The 5,109-nt window shown below is 43.9% G+C and overlaps 1 pseudogene; it reads right to left on the reverse strand.

Moving 5' to 3' along the window:
* Positions 1-2,352: 2,352 nt before the first annotated feature.
* On the reverse strand, positions 2,353-4,187 carry LOC100408607 (hydroxymethylglutaryl-CoA synthase, cytoplasmic pseudogene; annotated as a pseudogene).
* Positions 4,188-5,109: the final 922 nt, after the last annotated feature.

Here is a 5,109-nt window from a genome sequence, read left to right on the forward strand (position 1 = left end):
GGGTTTTGGTTTGATGTAGTATTTTCTCTAAGCCAGACATAGTTGTGATGTAGATTCCGAATACTTCCCACCACTGCTGCCCGCTTTCCCCGACCCCCTACCCTGCTGCGAGATCCTGACCTGGTCTCTATTTTCTGCCCTGGATTCTATGTGCTCAATAAATACTCCCCGAAATACCACACTTGGAAAGAGACCTCCGTTTTACAATGTGAAATGAAGAAACAATGTCACTTCCTTTTGAAGTTATCTTCCAAACGTTGGTTCTTCTGAAATTTGGATATGATATAACCGCAAGCCCGTAGTAGTATCTAAATTTGATTTTTTTTTTTTTTTTATTAAGCTGACGCCAAGTGCAGAGCCCTGCCGCATTTGCGGGTCATGCTCTCATATGGCCACCAGAGGGCAGTGCACGACTGCTGTGACATTGTTTGCTTTAAAAAGTTTGCAACTGAGGCTTCTTGAGAAAATGTATTTATAAACAGAGAATTTGCTCTTTTTTCCCCTTTAAAATAATGGCTTGTTTATTTAATAACAAATAAGTTTAGAAAAGTTAGTTCTGTACCTTAGTTCAAATTATCCGTATTTTACAGTCTATAAGGCTCATTATCAGCACCAAAAATATCTACACCTGTCTAACCAATCTTCTTATGTATCCTGTGTGATAGGTTTCTTGTTTTATTTTAAGGTAAAAGTCTGAGAAAATGCTTCATAAATCCTACTTTTAGACCTTGAAGTGGAATACTTCTAGTCAGACTATGTAAAAACTTGGGTTGTACCTTTTCATTGAACAAATACCAAAAAAAAAAGGAGAAAGAAAAAAATGAAAATAACTGTTTTACACCATTAATTTAGGCTGTCAGTCCAAATGTTGAATTTATAACACTGAAGCATCAGAAGTAACCTAACAATGTCCTGCCCCATCCTTCCTTTCCATTGATAATTTTAAAAAAGACAACCAGAAAAATGTTTCATTCATTCTTCAAAGTTTCAAAGAAGGATTGCAGCAATGAAATTTTTCACCCACCCCTCCAGTGACATCTCAGTGTTGCTCACTATGATCTGCTACAATGCTTCGGGAGTCACCTAGAGCTTTATTCACGGCTTCCGGATGCACTGTGTTTCCTACACCAGAAGCCTGCTCAAAGTTGCTGTCTCTCTGTTCAGAGGTCATTACAACAACTTTTGTCACGGCTGCCTGGACTTAAAGCAACGTTCCAGAACCAGTGTTTTATTGTCCCAACTGTTTTCTTCCTCTTCAGGATTTATCAATATTAGAAAAAAGGGCATGTTTGTTTGGCTCCTTCCTTCCTTCCTTCCTTCCTTCCTTCCTTCCTTCCTTCCTTCCTTCCTTCCTTTCTTCCTTCTTTCCTTCCTTCCTTCCTTTCTTCCTTTGTTTCTTTCTTTCTCTTTTTGTTTCTTTCTCTCTTTCTCACTCCCCTCCACTCCCCTCCTCCTCCCCTCCTTTCCCTTATTCCTTCCTTCTTTCCCCCTTCCCTCCTTCCTTCCTTCCTTCTTTCCTTCCTTCTTTCCTTCCTTCCTTCCTTCCTTCCTGCCTTCCTTCCTTCCTTCCTTCCTTCCCTCTTTCTCTCTTTCTTTCTCTTCCCTTTCTTTTTTTCTTTCTTTCTGATGGGGTCTCACTCTGTCACCCAGGCTGGAGTGCAGTGGCAAGATCTCAGCTTACTACAGCCTCTGTCTCCCAGGCTCAAGCGATCCTCCCACCTCATCCTCCCAAGTAGCTGGAACCCTAGGCGCATGCCACCAGCCCTGCTAATTTTGGTATTTTTAGTAGAGACAGGATTTTGCCATGTTGCCCTGGCTGATCTCGAGCTCCTGGATCCAAGCAATCCACCCACCTTGGCCTCCCAAAGTGCTGTGATTGCAGGCCTGAGGTGGCACACTTGGGCTTCTCTTGCCATTGTCAAAGGATCTGTGCATATCACATTTTAAGGCTGCATTCCCCAAGCTAGAAGTGCTTTTCAAAAACCACAGGCACTTTCAGTAAGCTTGTTGTTGAAAGTACAAAATCCTTACATGTTTAAAAAAAAATTGATTGAAGATTAGTACCTCTGCTTTCTTCTGACGGAAGTACAGTATTCACTGTACCATGTTTGAAAACCAAACTTCATGAGTACGAACGGCCAGAGAGGTATGAAGTTTTACAGAGCCCTTAACATCATTCAAGTGCACTTGGCATTGGCCAGACCACAATGAGAAACACGCCAGCAAATTGAGAAAAAGAGACTTTCCCAAGTACACGACGGTCATCCAGGCTCCACGTCAGTCACAAAAACTTGAGCAACACATAATCCCATCCCCACCCTCCCACTGAAATCTAGCACCTCATAGAATATCTTAACGTTCCCAGTTACTAATGCCAGCTGCTCCTGTTTCTGCTGCTGTGGCCGGGAGTCTTGGCACGTTCTTAGCAGGGCTTGGAATTACTGTGTTTGAATGCACAAGTCCGACTCCTTCGTCCAAAGTGGCATCATTTGGAGAGGGACTCGGAGTGTAAGTTTTTCTGTGCTTTTCATCCTCCCTAACTAAGTACCATGTTTCTTCAAAGAGTGAATCTCTTGAGCCCTGGGGAATAGAGTTGACCAAATAATAGGTGTCCTCTCTGACATTCATGTTTTCAACAAAGACATCCGGTACCACACAAGTTCTTGAGCCACATCTTGATTTAAGATCGAATAAACTTGTTATTTTATCAATAGCAGACCCTGGTGTGGCATCTTGTGTAATTTTAGGAGAGTATAGGGTAGGCCAGGAATGGTGGCTCAAGCCTTTAATCCCAGCACTTTGGGAGGCCGAGGCAGGTTGGTTAACCTGAGGTTAGGAGTTTGAGAATGTTCTGGCCAACATGGTGAAACCCTGTCTCTACTAAAAATACAAAAATTAGCTGGGCGTAGTGGCATGTGCCTGTAGTCCCAGCTACTCAGGAGGCTGAGGCAAGAGAATTGCTTGAACCTGGAAGATGGAGGTTGCAGTAAGCTGAGATCGCATCACTGCACTGCAGCCTGGTGACAGAGCGAGACTCCATCTCAAAAAAACAAACAAAGAAACAAACAAACAAAAAAAACGAGAGAGTTTGTACAGTGTGGCTGCTGAACCAGAACCATACACAAGAACACTCCAGGTCTCTTCCCTGATTATTGCTGAGGTGAGTCCTGTGCTATGTGACAGTTTCAGGGAGCCACATACTGGCAATGTGTATGTATTTCCATTTTGAATGGATACAGCAAAGATGTCTTTGTTTTCTGATAGAAGGGTTCAGAACTAGCCTCCATAAACGCCATCTCCACATCTGTATCAAAATCGATGTCTTCTAATTTAACATCCCCAAAGGCTTCCAGACCACTCTAAATACTGTTTTTATCTCTATTCTGATCATTAGGAAAGTCATTCTGCAACATCTGAGCTGGAGATAAACTCAGCAGTTTACAAGATGGTGAGTGATGCCAAAATTATTCAAGGTAAAACCTTTTATCATTTCCCTCTTTCTGCAACTGGGCACTGATGTTTTTGTGGTTGATAGAATAGCAGTGGTCTCATGCACTGAAGCAGTGCTGTGTGGAGAGTTTTCCATCTACTATAGGACATTCAGAGAGCGTATCAGGCTCGTAAAAGTCACAGGCACGTTGCATATGTGTCCCACGAAGCCCTCGTTCAAAAATTAAAGTTGCCTGTGGCCCAATCAGCAGAGCTACCGCTCCAGGTCCACCTGTAGGTCGAGCACTTCCTGTGGCATATCCAGCAATATCTCTTGAAACTCCCAGCACATTCCGTCCATCCCAAGAGCTGGACTCAGTCCAGTTCACAGCACTGAAGACAGCAGCTGGGACTCCACACCATGCCTGAGTGTGTCAGTTCCTTCTCTATCTATATTCCCAGACTCCTCAACAGCTGCATCAAATTAGTCTTCACCGACTGACTTGTCGATGACTGTCCCTGTTCCAACTTCCAGTCGCCCAATGCAATCATAGGAAAGGTTGTTTCTCTCCGCAAGATTCTGAAGTGCAGGCATGCAAAGGGCTGATCTCTTCTCTATGTGCACAGAAGCCCATCTTGGCTTGGCCCAAGCAAATGGTATACTTACCAGTAATGACATGAGCGTATTTTTCGAACGTTGAAAATGCTTCCTTGGCATGCCCCAGGTCTGATAATCCATTTGCTGAGTCCAGTTCCATGCTAGTCTTGGACCTGCTGGCTTCACGCTCGGTTTGGTGCCTGGAGCTGGATCTGGCTGCAATATCGCCACCTATGCCACCCTCCTAGCATAGCTCAGCTGCACCCCTGCAAGACCAGGCCATGGGCCTAACTTAGAGAATTTGTAAAGAAATATTTATTTGCTTTTATTTTTCAATTTAAATGGGAAGCCAGTGAAAATGCCACACAAGAAATAAATATGACAGTCCACTAAACGCGAGCTATACCTTGTGATGCGAGCAAACTTGCAAAATTATTTGTCCAACCTCAGGATTTGCGTCCGGATTCATCTCTCCCTCCTCCATCTATAAACATCTGTCTGTATAAAGTATCTTTAGACTATTAGATGTCATGCACTAAAGATATTTGGTAATCATGTTACTTCTTCTTTGTGACAGGAATACTTGGGTAGCAAGCGGTCTGTTTATGGGACGGGGAGCGTGTAATGGAAACAAGGGAGGACGAAATACAGGTGATTGGCGAGAGGCCTCAGCCACAAGTGTGTCCAAGTGGACAGCTCGTGATTACCGTAGCCAAGATCTAGAGTATACATCATCTGCTAACCCCAAAGCACTCAGTGTTCATGTGCAAACTTCGCAAAAATTCTTCCTCCTTCCCTCCCTTCCTGCCTTCTTTCTTTCTTTTTTTGACAGAGTCTCACTCTGTCACCCAGGCTAGAATGCAGTGGCTCAATCTCAGCTCACTGCAACCTCCACCTCTGCTTTGAGTGATTCTCCTGCCTCAGCCTCCAGAGTAGCTTGGTTTACAGGCATGTGCCACCACACTCAGCTGATTGTTGTATTTTTAGTAGAGACGGGGTTTCACCATGTTGGCCAGGGTGGCAATAAACTCCTGACCTCAGGTGATTTGCCCACCTCAGCCTCCCCAAAAATCCTTTATTTC

This window comes from Callithrix jacchus, chromosome 19, assembly GCF_049354715.1.
Source record: "Callithrix jacchus isolate 240 chromosome 19, calJac240_pri, whole genome shotgun sequence".
In the NCBI taxonomy this organism is placed as follows: domain Eukaryota; kingdom Metazoa; phylum Chordata; class Mammalia; order Primates; family Cebidae; genus Callithrix; species Callithrix jacchus.